At 40.0% G+C, this 21,119-nt stretch overlaps 1 long non-coding RNA gene across 2 annotated transcripts; it reads right to left on the reverse strand.

Annotated features, from left to right (window-relative positions):
• Positions 1-13,579: 13,579 nt before the first annotated feature.
• Positions 13,580-15,034, reverse strand: LOC120437563. 2 transcript variants are annotated; one of them, XR_005611231.1, is made up of 5 exons: positions 14,919-15,034; positions 14,723-14,800; positions 14,529-14,567; positions 14,112-14,202; positions 13,580-13,898 (listed from the first exon to the last, which is right to left on the reverse strand). It is a non-coding gene; the product is annotated as an uncharacterized LOC120437563 (long non-coding RNA). The 2 variants fall into 2 exon arrangements; XR_005611232.1 differs by lacking the exon at positions 14,919-15,034 and adding an exon at positions 14,866-14,890.
• Between the last annotated feature and the right edge of the window lie 6,085 nt (positions 15,035-21,119).

A 21,119-nucleotide genomic window follows, 5' to 3' on the forward strand; every position in this document is an offset into this window, starting at 1 on the left:
CATTATGATATCATGTATAATTCAACTTTTATGGATAGAAATGATGAGCTATTTTTGTCAAGTGAATTTGTTTAGTGCTTGGTGCTTAGTGTTTGGTCAGAGCGTGAACCTGTGAAGACACCCCAAAGCTGGTGCCAGGAGTCTAGCAGTCCATCTAAACTAAAGGCTCTTATACTTAACCAGATACAGAGTAGGTGTCCTCCTATACCATAAATCAGTAAGAGCAGATATAACCTCTCTCCTGACCTTAAGTTGTGTGTGCATGCCAGAGTGCTCTGGAAGGCACACAGAGTCTCCACAGACTACTAAGGATCAAACCTCTACCAATCTACAACTAATTATAAAACTCTAAGCATATATGACAATCAACAATACAAATCTAATATTAAGTGTTAGCAAAAACTAACACACAGACATAAAAGCTTCTCTCTCGCTCTGCTGCCTGAATGACTGTTAGCTGGTTGGTAAATATTCCCTGGACAAAATTCCCTCAGTGGTGTTTTTGAATTTTCCCTTTTTAACATCTAAGCTCCAGAGCTTTCTGTCACCACACCCACAGTGCTGTGTGTGTTGCTGTTCTCTCTTGTCACTGTATGGCCGGACACACAACACACACAGTCAATCTGTACCAGTGACAAACACTCACTGCTGAAGCACTTTCACCTGCATACACAGAGCTGTTCTGCATCCAATAATTAATTAGAAAGTGAAACTATTGATCTTGATTTTAAGACTATTCTGAAGTGAAGACTTAACAAGGCGAGTTAGACTCACTTCTCCACATCCACAGGGCTGATAACACAGATCTTTTCAGGCCTTTTTAGAGCAAATGTTATTTAGAAAGCAGATCAAAATATGCTGTCATATGCTCCAACTTGTTTTTGCCACATATGCCACATGGTGACATTATAACACACAGATGTCACCAGTGTCTTTTTTGTTACACTTGTCAATCCCAGCAGGGGGTGCTGCTGCAGGCTCAGTATTCCCTCTGACCACAGTCTGACTCTAGATGTCTAAAAATCCCTTGAAAACATTGCCATTTATGTTTATTTGATTTCAAATGATGATTCCACAGTATTTCCTGGTATTGATTTGAAAACCATAAATTGCTCTTCTTGTTTTCACTTACAATTGTACAAGGAAGTGAACATTTAATGGTTCCACTATTTTTGCACTTCATTTCTCATTTGTCCTCCTAGTTTTAAAAATGTCTTGCTGGCATATTTCTGTCTCTGCTGTCACCTCAGTGTGAGAAAAACTAAAGAAGAAAATCATTTTTAAGGTACAGCAAAGATGTTCCTGGGTCAGTTTGACCCGGGGTATGTTTAGTTATCCAAAAGTGTCAGAAATTAAAAGATTTAAATAAACATTGCTTATATCTCATTATTAACCCCATTAATAATTATATCAATCAATCTTTAGTGCAGTAGTGATTTGTGCGTGGTGTCTGTACATAAAACAGCTGACATGGAAATACAGACCAGTTTTTGTCTGTGGCTGTACCATCATCATACTGCCAAAGACTTAACTCATTATTTATTTATTTATCTTTACTTTTTTTAATCACTTGTGTGAATTTTATTTTACATTTTTCCATCCTGATGATCAGAAGACTGTTTGAGGTTTTCAGAGATCTATAAAGATGGAGAATCACTCATGTCATTATGACAGTACACCACTGTCAATATATCCAATCATCAACAACCAATCAGATGAAGCAAAGTTAATGTTTTGTTGTCATCATATTTTTATAGTGTGAAGATATTTGCGCAGTGGAGATCACTGATTTCGGTATGTTTAACTATATATTTTTTTTTTCATCTATTGTTGACACTTAAAGTTCTTGTTGCAGTAAAAAGATAAGACAGTGTATTTCATTGCTTTCCTTGGATTTCTCTGTTCATAACATGAACTGAACTTGGATCTTTTTTATTTATTTTTTTTAAATATGCAAGTCTGTGGGGAGTGACTCCTTACTTTATATTGTAAGGAGTTGACAACAGAACAGAGAAAAACCCAACAACCATATGACCCCAGAGCAATTGGCGACAGTGACAGGAAGAAACCTCCGGCAGAACCAGGCTCAGGGAGGGGCGGGGCCATCTGCTGCGACCGGTTGGGGTGAAAGAAGGAAAACAGGATAAAGACATGCTGTGGAAGAGAGACAGAGATTAATAACAGATATGATTCGATGCAGAGAGGTCTATTAACACATAGTGAGTGAGAAAGGTGACTGGAAAGGAAAAACTCAATGCATCATGGGAATCCCCGCAGCCTACGTCTATTGCAGCATAACTAAGGGAGGATTCAGGGTCACCTGGTCCAGCCCTAACTATATGCTTTAGCAAAAGGAAAGTTTTAAGCCTAATCTTGAAAGTAGAGATAGTGTCTGTCTCCTGAATCCAAACTGGAAGCTGGTTCCACAGAAGAGGGGCCTGAAAACTGAAGGCTCTGCCTCCCATTCTACTTTTAAATACTCTAGGAACAACAAGTAAGCCTGCAGAGCGAGAGCGAAGTGCTCTAATAGGGTGATATGGTACTACAAGGTCATTAAGATAAGATGGGGCCTGATTATTTAAGACCTTGTATGTGAGGAGCAGGATTTTGAATTCAATTCTGGATTTAACTGGAAGCCAATGAAGGGAAGCCAAAACAGGAGAAATATGCTCTCTCTTTCTAGTCCCTGTCAGGACTCTTGCTGCAGCATTTTGGATTAGCTGAAGACTTTTCAGTGAGTTTTTAGGACATCCTGATAATAATGAATTACAGTAGTCCAGCCTGGAAGTAATGAAGGCATGAACTAGTTTTTCAGCGTCACTCTGAGACAGGATATTTCTAATTTTAGAGATGTTGCACAAATGGAAGAAAACAGTCTTACATATTTCTTTAATATGTGCGTTGAAGGACATGTCCTGGTCAAAAATGACTCCAAGGTTCCTCACAGCATTACTGGAGGCCAAGGTAATGCCATCCAGAGTAAGAATCTGCTTAGATACCATATTTCTAAGATTTTCAGGGCCGAGTACAATAACCTCAGTTTTATCTGAATTAGGAAAGTGACAGAGGCCATTTTTAAAACATGTCTGTGGTATGAATTATGCAATGTAAGAGTGACGATTAAATAAAATAAATTGTTTACTAACACATTTGTTTCCTTTGCCTCCAATTTGATGAGCACAATAATCATGTGTGTTTAACACATGTATTTACTGAGTGTTGTTCACTGTTTGCTGGACTGTATGTTTGTGGTGTGTGGTTAACTGAAGCTAAGCCAAATGGAGGGTGCAGAATATAAAACAACAGTGGACACAAATATCTGTTTCAAACTAACCCAGACTTTGTATATAGGATTATCAGTGCTGCTCAGGGCTGTAACGTCTCACATGGAACAGAAGAGGCTGGAGTGCACATGAACTGCAAGCTGGTAGAGATGCATGTATACGGTCTTCCTGGGTCCCACAGACTATCACCTAAAAAGAATAAACAAATGAAATTGCTGCACAATTTGTAGAATAACATTTTAATATTATTTTTAAAATAAAATATATTATTATTATATTAAATAGAGTCAAATAGAAGTCTTTCTAAAGTTATTTAATGATATTTATATTATGAAAAGCAGATTTTTGTTTTGTTAAGACTCTCTCACCATCAAAACTCTCCACAGTTCCCACGAATAATTCACTTCCTTATAAACCATTGAATCAGGTAAGGAAGCAGTTAGGTTCTAAATGAAGCTTCGGATGTCACTGACCACATGACATGTGACTTTTTTTTTTTTTGTTTGTTTTTTTACACACAGGCTGGAGCGTCACCTTCAAGCTAAAGAACACCATTGGCAGAGAATAAAGAGGTGACAGGAGAGTGTCCTATCTCGTTGGACGGCGAGACACCAGCCACACGTGTCACACACAGAACAGCGGCGGGCAAAGTTAGGAGCTCTGCCCATCGGGATAACTTTTCACACTGTCGTTTATGAAAAAACTTCGGATAAATAAAAGAAAGTGACTGCCGCTGTCCTCTTTGTTCTTCAGTGGACACTTGAGAGGAGTGGCGGAATGGATTGTTAAAGCTAATTTTTTTAAGAGTTATGGAATTGCTTTATGGTGCTTTTTTGATTGTATGTGTTAATGTATAAATAATAAATATATAGAGACAGGTGAATAGTGAAACCTTGATTATTCATGTGTAGCTGTTGCTGTTCTGTGAGTCTATGGTGCAAGTGGTGTGATATGCCGATGTAGAAAGGACGGCACTGCGACGCTGGACTTGCCCTTTCTCTGGGCTCCCTCTTTATTCTGGCAACTGGTACAAAGAAAACAGCACACAGTCGTCATCAACAGTGTGAAAAGCAACTGCAACATTCAGTTCACCAGCTTGGGAGTATTTTCCTTTTTTATCCCCAGGGCTCGCAAAATTTCAAAATCCCCGGTAGCCCTTCGGCCAGGCACTCTTCAGTTTTTGGTAGCCCAAAATAAATTTAAGTAGCCCGAATTAAAAAAAAAGAGGACAATTTTTTGATTGATGCTTTGTTTCCTTTACAATATTATACTTTAATGTATAATATTGTAAAGGAAACAAAACACCAATCAAAAAATAGTTAAAACACAAATTACAACAACTGTATAAAAATTACAATCATCAACTCAAATATTTGGTTCTAATTGAACAGAAATTTCTATGAACTTGTAAGAACTGTGTAGAACATGAATCAGTCTGTGTCAGATCCTGAATTTGAAATTTCCACTGAAATCACGGGTAAGAGGTAAGTGGAACCAAGATCTAGGACATTTGCTTTTTGAAGTTTGCAAAGACTGCTAAATTTTGCCAGTGGTAGTTCACTCTTTGCAACATAGTACGCTGTTCTAAACAGCTTTTTCAGGACTTCTTGTTGTGCTTGGTTTATTTTTAGTATGTTTTTTGCAATTGGTGTTTGTTCTGGGAAAGATATTGCAGACTGAGCAATGATGCATTTCTTGCATTTCTAATGGGTTCTGATCGGGTCTTTCTTAAAATTACTGGTCCCAGTAACAAAGGCACTTGTCAACTCAGAAATCGCGGGAAACTCACGACACACCCGGCAAAACATTATGTTATTTAGCTTACCATATTCCAACCACAGAAATTCTTTTGTTCATGAAACCAAAAAAGCTGCACTTTCTTTTTGCCTCATAGTCTGATTTGTCATAACTTTTCCGTTTTGTGGTAGGCTTTTCTTTGGCTGTCCCTTCTTCACCCTGACCTGTCTTATTTGACTCTGCAGAACTAAAATACTGGCGTAAATCCATCTGCTTTTACACATGTACTTACATAATGGTCAGCGATTCTCTGTGCAATCAACCTCTATGACATGTTTAAGCTTGCTGCAGGAGATTTCAATTGTCATGTTTGAATAGTAACCCAACGATTGATAAGACGATGCCAGAGGAATTGGTGCGCAATTAATCTGTCACTCACCAATCAGTACTGCCGCTCTCTACACACCGTTCACGCGATCGCAAAGTGAAAGTGAAAGCAAAAAACAAGCGCTAATTCAAACGCAACTTCAATATGTCGTATATTGACAGTGGCTCATCGATGCCAATGACATAATTACCCAGCTACGTTTGCGAAAGAATGCAAAAGCATTGACACATATTTTTCCTTCCTATGATAGCCCGACGGGCAGGGCTATCATAGGAAGGAATGTATTTGTACAGACAAATACATTTAAAAAACAAGAAAATTATGTTTTATTACATTACAGTGATTTTACGTTAATAGATAGATTTTGGTAGCCCGGCTGGAAAAATCGCTAGCCCTGGGACGTCAGGGCTAGCGATTTTGCGAGCCCTGTTCCCCAAACATAACACTTAACAAATGACTAAGATATGTTTATACAACACAACATCAACAAAGTCTTTCTTTAAAAGTTCTAGCTGAAACCAAGCCTGTGATTATATTGTGGCAATATTCTTTATTTATTTTTCTCTTTGTGGTAACTGAGAGATGAGAGACATTATATCTCCTTTTTCCTAACCAACAACAACAATAACATATAAAAACAGCTTTTCTATTATAAAACAATCATCATTGTTCATCATTTTTTCCTATACAACAGCATCAACTAAAACTTATACTTAACAGCGCCTACCTGGTACAAAGAAAACAGCACACAGTCGTCGTCAACAGTGTGAAAAGCAACTGCAACATTCAGTTCTGTTAACAAGAATTAGAACAATTACAATCTCACAGAGAAACATTAGAGCTGAGTGCAAGTCAAAAAGCACCCGACTAGCTAACGAGTATTAGCTTAGCATGCTAACTAAAAATGCTACTCGTGAATAAAGTTACTACCCATGCATCAAAATGCCTTGGTGAATGCAGTAGGTGAAGTGTCTTGACCAAGAACACAACAACCGAGAGTGTCCGAGCCGGGGCTCGAACCGGCAACCTTCTGATTACAAGGCGAACTGCCAACTCTTGAGCACGATCGCCCTAAATAGCAATAATAGTAATAATTATTTGATGTTAAAAAAGTTTATGAGAATCATTTTATATGTTTTTCCATAGCATTACATTTGAATTTAACAGTTCAATCTTTCAAATAACGGACACATATTTGTGAAATCATGATACATTTGTGAATGTATTTTAACATTTAAAAAACAAGAAAATTATGTTTTATTACATTACAGTGATTTTACGTTAATTTACATTTGAAATGTGAAATCACAGACTATTTATGTAAATTTAATGATATTCTAGAACAGTGGTTCTTAACCTTGTTGGAGGTACCGAACCCCACCAGTTTCATATGCACATTCACTGAACCCCTCTTTAGTGAAAAATAAAATATGATTTTTTTTCAAATTCAAGACATAGATATGTTTTTTACTGGTGCACAAAATGAGCCGTGCATGTCACGGCGGAGGCTCTGCCGAACCCCTGAGACTGGCTCACCGAACCCCTAGGGTTCAATCGAACCCAGGTTAAGAACCACTGTTCTAGAAGAACAGAACAAAACTGTAAAATACACAGTAAAAAACTTTTATATTAGGATTTTTTTTTACAGTGCATGTGCTGTGCAGCAATTTGGAACCTTAACAGTTGCAGTTGCTGTATTTGTCCACCAGGTGGCTCCAACTATTCACAAAGCACATCAATTTTGAGGAAATTCATTAAGCTACTTTCTAACTCTGTTACACATGTAACCGAGGACAAGGTACGAGTAAAAGGGGGCAAGAAAATAAATTGATAATTTATTTATTACATTAATTAAACATACAATTTCCCAGTTATTTCCAGACAGGACTTACAACACATCCTGCTGATATCCCAGCTGCACATGAGACTTACCACACAAACGGTGCAAAAATAACAACACTGCAAACCGTCACACCCCGTTTAGCGACACTGCAATTGATTTACATCTGGCACACACTGCAAACAATTCGGGTCTCAGCACAGCTGGGAATCAGCGCTATGCATGACCTGCGATCTGGGAGATAAAGGGAAGTGGCACAAACAATTAAACAAAAAAAAACAAACAAAAAAAAGGGAGGTTAGTCCGCCCTTACACAATTCACTCCCAATCAATAACCGCCTTTACGGCTGGACGGACTAACCAAAACAAAATTACAAATCAATCAAAAGAACGAAAAAGGACAGCAGAGACAGCAAGAATATTGATCAGTTTCCCTGCGCGCAGTCGATCTAGGATTTGATCAATTCTTCTATTAAAACCCGTGGTCACACGACAATACACCCACTCGCATCCGAGTGAATTAATCGCCTGTTTTTTTCCACAGAAGAGCGGTGACTTCACCCCACACACCCAATACCTTTTGAAAGCTCTTCAGCCAATCACCTGGCAGAGAGCAACAAACTGCCAGGTGGCACTTCTTACATGCAGAAAATATTTAAGCAGTACTCACTTTGTTATTACTTAGGCTGCTACGGTATTTCCAGTAAAAATTTCCTCGCTTTCCCTATAAAATACCTGGAAGTTAAGCAAGATTAAGTCACTCCGTAATACAGCCCACACCTCAGAAAGTACTTACAGTGTAATTGTTTCCTGTTAAAACCTGACTTGTTGCCCGCAAAATGCACGTAAATATAGGCAGTAGCGCTTTTTGATATGGGCGACATTGGCGGTTGCCCAGGGCGGCATCGTGGTGGGGGCGGCATCACGGGCATAGGCATAAAAAAATTGGTCGTACTCATGCTGCCCCAACATCATGCCAGCGCATTTTGGGAATGGCATAGGCATTGACCGGTTTTCTTTCGCCCATTTGCTGGGAGTAAGGGCGCCCTCCGTTTGCGAGGTGTGCGTGCTTTCCCTGGGGATTCTCTGGCTGGCTGAAGCGGCATCTAATGACCAACTCGCAAAATAAAACAAGATAAAAACAAACCAACAAACACAAAAACACCAGACATCATGATACAGACTTATAATTTGCACCGATGTTTTTAAGAAATTCTATACGTGAAAAGTGAGCGCGAGAGCCCTCGGTGCGCCTGCTTGCTGTTGTGCTGAAGTCAAAGTAAACTTTATTGTCATCTCCGCTACATACAGTACAGTTTATAGAGAGACGAGACGACGAGGCTCCAGTTACAGCAGTGCAAATAAACGAACAATAAATATAAAAAGAGTAAGAAAATAAATATACACCTTAGGACTCGGGGTAAAGGGATAAATAACAATTTGAAATTTACAATTTACAGTTTGATGATTTTTTTTTTTTTTTTTTTTTTTTTTTAAGCACAGGGAGTATAATCACATAGAAGAATACAGCAAGAGGTACAGTGATAATAGACAGGATCCAGACCAGAACACAGAGCAGCACAGAACCTTTAGTTTGTCTGATGCCGCTCCACTGTGGACGGGTGATGACCAAACACCTTTCAGTAGCAATGCACATCCTGAAGTCAAGATTAGCAATCACGGCACAGGAAAAAATGCAAATAGAAATGCTATGATAGATGGTTAGTTCATGGTTTTCTTGGACGATCAGAATGATGATCATCATGCTGAACTGGATCAGATTGGAGATGAAGAGGTTTGTGTAGTAGGTGATGGGGACCTGCTCCCTTTGTACCTGCAGAAAATATATATTTTTTTTTTTTTTTTTTTTAACCTGTCCCGTTTGGTTCTTTTGCCATCAGAATTATTGTCTAAAGGCAAAGAAAGATGCCCAACGGATTTACTTTACCAAATTGACCATCCCAGCCTTGCCGTAATGGTCTATTTGATTCACCTTTTATTGTTCATTTTATTTTCACTTGCTGAATACGGGACAGACTTGACTGGTGGAAAGAAAGGGGAGAAAGAAAGAGGGAAAGAAAAACAGCGGGGAAGAGGGACAGGGAAAAGGGCAAAAAAACCAAAACCAACAGAATAAGCAGACAAAAAATACATATATCGATCATCTGGATCACCTGTTGAGAAAGAAAAGAAAGCAAGCAGAAGAAAACGAGAGTAATAAACAACATCACAATGATCTATGGGAATATGACAGTAAATACTAAATATTAAACATTATTGTGCAGCACGTAAGATCGACAGCGCACAGTGTGCTTTGAGGTAGGAGCCAAAAAGGGTGTAGTTTGTGTGTGTGATCACCTGTGTGTACACCTGTGAGCATGGACGCGCTTGTTTTTTTTGTTTGTTTGTTTGTTTGTTTGTTTGTTTGTTGTTGTTTTTTTAAAGGTTCCTTCATGTAATGATCTGCTAGAGGGTGTGGGGGGCCACTGCCCCGTCCTCCAGGGCATGAAGCAGGTATGGAGGAGATCAAAACTCTAGACATCCAGAGGCCCCCAGAACACAAGAGACCAAGGAAGACCAACAGAGGGGCAGCTGCACCACTATCCCAGAAAGAGCTGAGGAGAGTCCCAGATGAGGGGTCACTCAGCAGCATGAGCAGAAGCCAGGGGGTTGCAGTGACGTGCCTGTGAGCTCCGCCCGGCAGCCAGCTGTGCCTGAGTGACCGAGCCCGGGCCGAGAGGCTGAGGGCACCCCACCTCCGAAGTGGCCCGAGCGAGCCCCAGGCTCCATGCCCCGATAAGCAGCCGCCAAGGAGTGAGCCGGTGTGTACCTGGGCGCCCACCCCCGGACACAGAGAACCACCAACGCACCGACGTCTGAGGGCGTCCACCACCGGCAGGGGAAGTGGTGGGGGGAGATAGGCCTCCAAACCTTGGAGGGCCTGAGATGTCCCCAGAGAGGTGGCGTCTGATACCCAACCTGACATATAGACACAGACATACAGGCACACACAGATACAAACATCCATTCCCACCCTCATGCTCTCATAGGCAATTATTCCACACTCAACCAACGTGGAGACAGACATAAAGAGACACTGTACACACAATCACTCTCCCCAAGCGCACTCTAAGAACCGGGTCTGGGTACCCTTGCCCCTGGAGGGGGGTTAATGATTTAAAGCAGGGGTAGGCAACTCCAGGCATGGAGTTGACAGACTGACAGACTAAGCTATATAAAAAATACAATATGTTAGTGATTTTACACATTTAAAGTCGAAAAGAGTGTGTGCATAAAGGGTGTAACTATTGCAGTTTTTACAGTGTGTTAGAAGGAGTAGTTGTACAGGGAGATGGCCACAGCCATGAATGATTTCCTGTGTCGGTCAGTGGTGCTTTGTGGTAATCTCAGTCACTCACTGAACGTGCTCCTGTGACTGGCCAGTACGTCATGGAGTGGGTGGGAGGTATTATCCATGATTGTCCTTATCTTGGACAACATCTGCCTCTCAGACACCACCCTAACGGAGTCCAGCTCCATCCCCACAACATTACTGGCCTTGTGGATCAGTTTATTTAGTCTGTTGGCATCTGTGACCCTCAACCTGCTGCCCCAGCATGCAACAGCATAGAGGATAGCACTGACCACAACAGAGATACAACAAGATAACATTAATTAGTAGGGATAGTGAAAACTTCTGTTTATGTTTGTTAGCTACTTGGCTATGATAGTAAACAGTAGACACTGATGTAGCTTACTGAATCTTTTGGATTGTGTTCAGCACAATATTAATTAGTCATTGTCAGTTGTTGGTATGTCCTATTCTCATTGTCTTACAAATTATAATGGCTGCTTGTTAGCCGTACTACTACTATGCATACTCTTTGTCTCCATATATATATGTGTGTGTGAATGTTTATCTGGTTAAATTCTGTATGGTTCCGACAACAGTTTTTACTATAAAATATGTACAGTCCTTAATATCTTTTATGTGTGTGTGTGTGTGACATGGCAGAGGGCGCACAGGGCACCAAACAGCTTGGGACCACCCTTGAATATAGGGTACATGTGCCTTGGTCGTTCCATAACTTGGCCCACACCCATGAAAGTACAGGCCTTCTGCCTTCTTCTCAGGTCATGTGAGGCAGAGCTTTTAGCTGTCAGGCCCAACTTGGATTTAGGAGACAGACACCCTCTCTTCTTTTAAGATGTGTGTTTTCTGATATGTTTTGAAATTCACAAATCTTGTGAAATAATGTGTGACCTTCAGTTTTGAACAATGTTTCAAAAGCTGCAAAAGCTGTTACTTCTCCAAACTATAACCGAGGCTGTTGGCTAACTGATGATAGTCATGATAATGAGTTTATCTCCAAGTCAAACTCAGTCATGGTCTTCTGTATGTGTTTTATGGTTAAGAAACCATAAGACAAAATTAAGATCCACCAAGCATCTGACATTCATCACCATTGTTTTCAACATGTTTGTCTTTTGACCACATGAAACACTCAGTGTTTCGAAGAAATCCACAAACCCTCATTAATAATGTCTTATTCAGCCGAGATAACAAATGAAGCTTTTAATGTCAAATGTGGTTATAAAATGTAGTTTAAGAACATGAGTTGAATCAGACTCATGTGGTAGGCTTACTGCTGTGTAAGCAGCTTGTTGGTTACATGCTTTTAAGGGTGAAGCATGAAGTTAGGTTTAATACTGATCAGGCATTCACAAATATTTATGTTAACATGTTAAGCATTCAATCGCTCCTCTCTTCCATCTGTACATGTTTGTGCATGTGTTTGTTTTTGTGCAGAAACAGGGCTTCCCACCCTCGGTCTCCATGGTCATATGAGCGATCAAACACCTGTCCTTGATCTCCCTGTTTGGAAGCAACTGCTTAAGGTGGTGACTGAAAAACTATAAATAAGTTAGTGAAAGCCTCGCTTCGCTGCCTGTGTGACTGGTTTGTCTGCCTCTTTGAGAAGTGTCTTAAAAGAGTGATTGTGTGGAATTTGGACCTTCACTAATGTTTACTTTGTGGATTGTTGTAAATAAACACACTGAACATGTAGATTGAGTCCTGCAAATGATGGGATGTTCATAAGCCACACTTTGACCTCCCTCGTATCTCATCCACATTGTGGCCGGACTAACTGTGGCCCACTTTTCAGTTATTTATTTGTAAAAAATGTTTGGAATCATGTATGATTTTTGTTCCACTTCTCACGTGTACACCACTTTGTATTGGTCTTTCACGTGGAATTCCAATAAAATTGATTCATGTTTGTGGCTGTAATGTGACAAAATGTGGAAAAGTTCAAGGGGGCCGAATACGTTTGCAAGCCACTGTAATTTCCTTTCGCTGCTCAGCTCTCACACAGTGGCTCAGCTATGCTCCAATCCCTCCATTTTGTGGCCAATCACAGGCGAGGATATAGGATAATATCATTGTGTGAAAAACAGAGAGGGTGAGCGACGCGACAGTCAAGTGGAGCGTGCGTCTGTCCTCTCAGTAAGTGAGTGAGACAGTAGACAGCGGTGAGGAGGGCTGTGCGAGTGCATCGCAAAAACACATAAATATGCCTGACACCCGTAAACGAAGCAGCATCTGGCTGCAGTTTAAAGACTTTTTTTGTCTCGGTCTGTCTTGGTCTCAGTCTTGGTTTAGGTGGTCTTGACTACAAGTCTAAATCGCCCTCATTTTATATAGCTGTACTTTGTCCCCCAGCTAGTTGCATTACAGTGGTAACTAGTGTTGTTTTTTTATGAGAGTAGACAAATATGCTTGAATTTAAAGTTTTCACAATTTATTATCAAATGGTTAGAATTTCAGATTATTTTACACAACTCCATGGAGCTCTTTCTCTCTGGCTCAGAGACAAAGGCTGCTGTGCCTCAGCAGTAAATGCTTTTTATTATGTGTGATAAACAGGAAACTAAGTTGATTGGTCAAAAGTTGGGAGGAAAACCACTGTTCTCCTTATTGTTGTCAAATATGACAACAATGTATTTGTATCAATGAAGACAAAAATAAAATGTGTCCTTTTGAAAAGGTATTTTATGAGTCCTTTTTCTTTTATCATCTGCTTTGTTTACTCGCATATCAAACAGTAGCTGAGATCAATTCTGGAAATTATCATTAGACCAACTTAATATTAATACTTTATTCAGGTTATTGTTTAGGATCTTAGTAAATGCTTTGAGCTCAGTCAGATATTAGCAGGTCAGACTTGTTATTTTCTATTTAGGTATTTTAAAACGAAGATAGATGAAAAACAAATTTGGTGTTTGGGTTTAGACCAATAAAAAGGTGACATGTGACAGACTCAGAGACCAATTTCATTTAATGCTTAAGAGTTTAATGATGAAGATAATAAGAACAGAAATGAATAGTTTTTGTTATTAAAAGAGACAGTCCGGTCGACTCCAGTTTGTGTCACTTGTTGCTTCATTCTTTATGCAGCAATACAGCAAAAGAAAATAAGTAAAGATGTAAAAGGGGAAACTGATAGTTCAGGGAGTTGGATGAAAGTATTTGCTTCTCTGTCTGATGGACCATTTTCATGAAAGACCAGGAATCATCTTCTTTTTCAGACCCAGACAAAATCGGTATCAGTGGTGAGCGTATATATATTATTCGTTCACGTCTTTCCTGTTTACATACACAAAGAAAACAATATTAACTGAAACCACAAGACATGTATACTGAGGGAAATATTCAGTATGTTGCATCAACAAAATAACCTGTATACCTTGACAGCACTATACAAATGTGTATTTTGTGTTAATTTGATAAAGAATGGATATTGTTATTAAATATTAAGAGAAAGAAAGAAAGTGGTAAATCAAAAATCATAGTTTTTACCCCCATCGCTTTCTCCATACCCATCGCCATCTAACGCAACGATAAGTTTTGCGCCAATACCACAGGATCCTCTTGTCAACAGCTTGCTCTTCTGAAGACAAGCAAATTAAACTCTAGTAAAAATTTATGAATTTTCTGTATCTGTGAAAACATTTTGTAATATTTTTTGTATTTGCATGGTGTTCTTTCTTTTTTTATTCTATGGACACACAATGAATTTTCAAATGTATACATTTAATTGAATATTTTACGATATTAAACATATAATTTTAGATTTAATTTTCCATTATAATGCATAATATTGAAATAACACAACATTTGTACAACAAACTTTGTAGCACATTGATGTGTTGCTGTTCCGTTCAGCGAAACAGAGCTGTGATTATTTTAGTGTGAGTTTTTAAACTGTTGACCAACCTTGTGGATTATTCTCTGCCCCACTGCTGCCCGATTTTTCTGGAATAAAAATTTAAATTTAAAAGTTAAAATTATATTAGAAAATCAGATCTTGACTTTGATTGTTAAATTTCCATTTATTATATTGTACTGTTATTTTTATGAATACATACAGACATACACACACATTATGTACAATAAACTTTAATACTCACGAGCAGTAATGATCAGAGGGACCATTACACAAAGAAACACAAACACGGTCAGCAGCCTCATGGTGATCTTTAATATCTCTGTGAAAAACAGAAGACATCAAGACATCATTAAAAAATAGGATAGAACAGATTTTGTTGCAGACCTTCTGGAGAATATGTAGAATATTTGTAGAGTAGATTTCATTTCAGCACCGACCGATAGCTTCAGCCTTCCAGTGAGAAGGTGCTAAACAGCAGTAAAATCAGTGCTTATATACTGTTTGTTTGACGCTTCAAAAATAGGAATTAACATTCAAAAAACTGACATGTGTATCATGTGATTCATGCTGGACAGACTTTCACTGCACCTATTTATTTCTTCATCAAAATAATTTCCTCATACTGACTACTTCTCCTTTTGGCTGCCCACCTAATTTTAAACCGACTAGTTAACACATTGTCTCCACAGAGTATAACTACATGATATTTCATGTGTTTAATTAGGATTTTATATGTCTTGTACCAAAAAAAACAATAAGCATCATATTAAAGGCATGATGCTTTGGTGTTCCCATTGAGAGGCTACAGAAAGTATCCAGGGAAAAGGACGTAGGGGCTTCTCTGTGTAGGCTGCTGCTCCCATGACCTGGCTCTGGATAAGCAGAAGAAAATGGATGGGTGGATGTCAGGTTATGATCCCTGGGTTTTGGACCCTACTTTTGAGTTTTGTGCGTTGACCTTCTGGGGTTGTGAAAATGTTTTATGTTTAGGTTTTGTTCCTTGTGTCTTTGGTGAACAGGGTTTTCAGCTTCTTGTCTCGTCATTTGTTAGTATCATTCCTGTAGCCTGTTTAATGTTTTTAGTTATATCCTACTGCTGCAGCTTCTGTATTCCTGGGCTGACCAATATTTAGTTTCAAGATTACTCAGTTGTTGTGTTATAGTTTGTATAGGTTATACATTTATTAAAGTTTATTTTATACACACAATTTTTTGATACTTTTGTATTTTCCATTTTTTCTTCCCGTTGAAGAAAACAAGAGAAATGAATCCAGCCACAACTGTGATCTATAGTGAGAGTAGACAGAATACATGTGTGAAGGAGCGGAAGATAGGTATGACAGTGAAAATGCAAGGAGTAGAGGTAGTGATGGTAGATCAGTGTAAATGCATGAAGTGAACCATAGAGAGCAAGAAAGTCCAAAAGAGAGGTGAAGTGACAGTGAAGTGACACCCTCTCTTCATTTAAGATGTGTGCTTTCTGATGTGTTTTGAAATTCACAGGTCTTGTGAAATAATGTGTGACCTTCAGTTTTGAACAATGTTTCAAAAGCTGTTGCTTCTCCAAACTATAACCAAGGCTGTTGGCCAACTGATGATAGTCATGATAATGAGTTTATCTCCAAGTCAAACTCAGTCATGCTCTTTTCGGTTATTTGTATGTGTTTTATGGTTAAGAAACCATAAGAGAAAATTAACATCCACCAAGCATCTGACATTCATCACCATTGTTTTCAACATGTTTGTCTTTTGACCACATGAAACACTCAGTGTTTTGAAGAAATCCACAAACCCTCATTAATAATGTCTTATTCAGCCGAGATAACAAATGAAGCTTTTTATGTCAAATGTGGTTATAAAATGTAGTTTAAGAACATGAGTTAAATCAGACTTATGAAAAGTTTCCTTTGTGGTAGCCTTACTGCTGTGTAAGCAGCTTGTTGGTTACATGCTTATAAAGGTGAAGCATGAAGTTAGGTTTAATACTGATCAGGCATTCACAAATATTTATGTTAACATGTTAAGCATTCAATCGCTCCTCTCTTCCATCTGTACATGTTTGTGCATGTGTTTGTTTTTGTGCAGAAACAGGGCTTCCCACCCTCGGTCTCCATGGTCATATGAGCGATCACACACCTGTCCTTGATGTCCCTGTTTGGAAGCAACTGCTTAAGGTGGTGGCTCATCTTCAGTCTTTGCTGGATGACTGAAAAACTATAAATAAGTTAGTGAAAGCCTCGCTTCTCTGCCTGTGTGACTGGTTTGGTTCTTTGAGAAGTGTTTTAAAAGAGTGATTGTGTGGAGAAATTATACTGTTGGAATTTGGACCTTCACTAATGTTTACTTTGTGGATTGTTGTAAATAAACACACTGAACATGTAGATTGAGTCCTGCAAATGATGGGATGCTCATAAGCCACACTTTGACCTCCCTCGTATCTCATCCAAACTGTGGCCGGATTTATGCTTTCAAATACAGCAAGCATTCCTATATTCTACCATAATGGAATATTAGGAAGTAAAAAATTAAGAAATAGCACCTAAATATTTCTAGAGCTCTATGCTAAAATGCAAAGTATAGACTAAGAATGGCTGTTCAGTAATATAAAATTATCTAGAGAAAGGTCTTGATGCATTCTCAATCATCCAGGAAAGTAAATCTCCAAAAAGTTGATTCTGTTTCATCTGGACGTAGCATTTTGTGGGAGAAACGTTTCGTCACTCATCCAAGTGACTTCTTCAGTCTCAGCTGACTGCAGGTTTCCCCAAACCTTATAAACAGTACATTTGCATAATGACTGAAACCAGCCCACTGAAGGAACAATGGGCTGGGAGATCAGTTCCTTAATCTAATTATGTAAATTCTCATGACCATTGATCAACAACCACTGACCAAAACCCACTGATCAAAGTCCACTGATCAATGGCTAGGGATGGGTATCGTTTAGGTTTTATCCGATACCAGTACCAAACCGGTACTTTTGAAACGGTGCCGGTGCTTAAACGGTTCTCGAACCGGTGCTTAAAGAATGAAGAACATACACTTTGTCCAAAAACCTCTCATGTTTAGCTGTTTTTTTGTAAAAAGATAACAATGTTAGCCTTTTCTGCAGCTACAGGGCATATATGGTATCACTCTTGGCTGGAAGCACTGGGAAAACACAAACTTTGTCCAAAAACCTCTCATGTTTAGCTGTTTCCCACTTTTTCTTTGGTCATTTTAGCCTTTTTGGCCAGGGTGAAGGGAGTATCTGCCATCAAACAAGAAGACAGCCCCATGTAACTACGACGGTGTTTGCTAGTTCACCTTACATGCATTAATTTAATAACGCTGTTAGGCTACTCAATGTAAATTACACACGAACAACATTAAGCTACTGACCCAGAGAAGAACGGCTGCTGCTGCCATCATCATCCGTCATCATTTCTGCTACACTGGCAGGGCTAGGGGCCAGGACTCTACTCTTCGGGTTCTTGGGGTATGTTGCTAACTCCGGGTCCGATAACAGGCACCACACCCGCAGTAGATGTGCACGGTGTGAGGTGGGCTATTTGGGCAAGCTATCAAATACGGCGCATTTCTCGACTTTTAAAAAACGTTAAACGTCGCCAGGTGTTTCATCAGATTCGAGGAGTTACCTCCTTTGCACAGTATCAGCTTAAAGCACTTGTTGCTGGCTGCTGAGTTTGCATCTTTTGCTGTGAAGTACAGCCAGACTTTTGACCGCTTCGCCTTGGGCATTTTTAATCTGTAGCTCTGCTCTAAAAGAATGTACGTACCTGGGCCCGCCTACTACGCTTGCAAAGGTAAAATGATTGGCTAGAATCCAAGGTGTATGACATCTCAGGGAAAAAAAAGCACCGAAATAAAGCACCAAAATGTGCGCTGCTTTTCCGTCTGGTTACTACCGTTTATGTCAGAACCATAATGCCATAATGGCACCGGATACCGGTACCCATCCCTATCGATGGCCATAAGTACCATTCACAGAGAGTTGGGGAATGGCTGCAATCACAGCGTTGTAAGATGGTGACAGATGTACCCTTAGGCCCCCTCCTCGATTCAGAGATGGTCTTTCCCTTTTCATGTAAATGGCCTCCTTGACTCTGCGCTCAAACCAGCGTTCCTCCCTGTCCAGGATGTGTACATCCTCATCATTGAAAGAGTGTCCACTGGCCTGTAGGTGTGAATAGACTGCAGAGTCCTGGCCTGATGAGGTTGCTCTTCTGTGTTGTGCCATCCGCTTCGCTAGAGGTTGTTTGGTTTCCCCGATGTATAAATCCTGGCAATCCTCCTGGCACTTAACAGCGTACACTATGTTACTCTGTTTGTGTCGGGGGACCCGATCCTTGGGGTGGACCAGTTTTTGGCGCAGCGTATTTTGGGGTTTAAAAGCTGCAGAGACCCAGTTTTTAGAAAAAATGCTTCTCAACTGCTCCGATACTCCTGACACATATGGGATCACTACAGGTTTTCGCTTGGGCAGCGGTTGTCCTTCTCTTCTGGATCGGCTGGAGCTTTCTTTAGGTGTCTTTCCAGCTTTGACAGAAGTCCAGCTGGGATAACCACATTTACTCAGGGCCTTCTTGATGTGCTGTTCTTCTGCCTCCCTGGCTGCTGTGTCAGTGGGGATGGTGTTCGCTCTGTGTTGTAGTGTCCTGATGACACCCAGTTTGTGCTCCAGTGAATGATGAGAGTCAAACCTTAGATACTGATCCGTATGCATAGATTTACGGTACACGTCAGCTTTTAGATGTCCCCCATTACTGATGGAAATCTCACAGTCTAAGAAGGCTAACCTGCCACTTTTCATATCCTCCCTGGTGAATTTGATGTGTCGGTCCGCCGAGTTAACGTGATCCGTGAATTGTGGTACGTCCTGAGATTTGATTTTCAACCAGGTGTCATCCACATATCTGAACCAATGGCTTGGTGGTGTTCCAGGGTAGGATAGCAAAGCCCTCTTTTCCACTTCTTCCATGTACAAATTGGCCACAATGGGTGAAACTGGGGAGCCCATGGCACACCCATGTTTCTGCCTGCAGAACTGACCCTTGTATGTGAAGTAGATGGACTGAAGACACAGTTCCAAAAGCAAACACACTTGGTCGATGCTGAGAGTGGTGTCATCCTGTAATCTCTTACGGACTACCTCCAACGTTTCCGTGACCGGGATCAGTGTTCTTTGATCAGTGGGTTTTGGTCAGTGGTTTTTGATCAATGGTCATGAGAATTTGCATAATTATAATTAAGGAATTGAACCAACAGCCCATTGTTCCTTCAGTGGGCTGGTTTCAGTCCTTATGCAAATGTACTGTTTATAAGATTTGGGGAAACCTGCAGTCAGCTGAGCCTGAAGAAGTCACTTGGATGAGTGATGAAACGTTTCTCCCACAAAATGCTACGTCCAGATGAAACAGAATCAACTTTTTGGAGATATCTAGAGAAAGGTACAAGCTATTTTGAAACACTAAAATAACAACTTCATGATGGCAGGATACAATGTATTTATTAAAGGTCAAAGTAATGGTTTTGTATCTTGATTTATTTTAAAACTCATTCATGTATTAATGTTTCACATTAACACTAAGCAGAGGTTATTGTTGTTGTCAGACAGGTACATGTGTAAAATGTTAAATACAACAAATAGCCCGAGCAGAATGAATGAACAAATAAAACATTCACATAGTTGATTTTGTGTTTCGTCAGTGAAGCTGGTGCCCTGTATGACTGAGGTCTATGGAAAAGAACCAGTTTTAGGCATTCACACATGTGACTAGGATGTCTCATGAGCTTCTGAAGCATACAATATAAGGCACCCTGAGGTGGCTGTTTTTGTGATTTGGCACTCTGTGAAAAACACTGAATTGAACGGATACATGGTAACAAGTGAAATAGGGTGTAATTTATTTTACACATTACTGTACAGGGAGGATGTAGTCATTGGGACAAACTGAAAATATTTTTAAAAATAGCAAAGTGTCAAAAGGAGGGTCCAGAATATTATGGCAATCAAACAAGTGTGCACATAAATATCTCTTTCAAACTGACTAAGACTTCATATTTAGGGCAATCACTGCTGATCAGGGCTGTGTCTCTGACTGTGTCTCGGTGGCTCACACTCTGAAGGCAGCAGATTTGATCAGGTCATGATCGCCCCAGAGGTGGATGTCTCAAGACCACTTTTACGTGGTCTTGGTCTTGTCTTGGTCTCGGATCCCTCGGTCTTGCTGTCTCAGATCGACATGGTGGTCGGGAGATTTGGAGTCAACAGTATCCATGACCCACAACGTAACGTTCGATAATGTGTCATGCGCAAAAGCATCAGCTCTAAGAGCCGTGCTTAGAGAGTGCTTTGTAGTGAATCAGAAGAGTCGACTCCCACTGAGCGAGATCCGGCTCCTCACTTAATTTCCTTTCGCTGCTCAGCTCTCACACAGTGGCTCAGCTATGCTCCAATCCCTCCATTTTGTGGCCAATCACATGCGAGGATATAGGATAATATCATTATGTGAAAAATAGAGAGGGTGAGCGACGCGACAGTCAAGTGGAGCGTGTGTCTGTCCTCTCAGTAAGTGAGTGAGACAGTAGACAGCGGTGAGGAGGGCTGTGGAAGTGTATCGCAAAAACACATAAAT

This window comes from Oreochromis aureus, linkage group 3, assembly GCF_013358895.1.
Source record: "Oreochromis aureus strain Israel breed Guangdong linkage group 3, ZZ_aureus, whole genome shotgun sequence".
Taxonomy (NCBI): domain Eukaryota; kingdom Metazoa; phylum Chordata; class Actinopteri; order Cichliformes; family Cichlidae; genus Oreochromis; species Oreochromis aureus.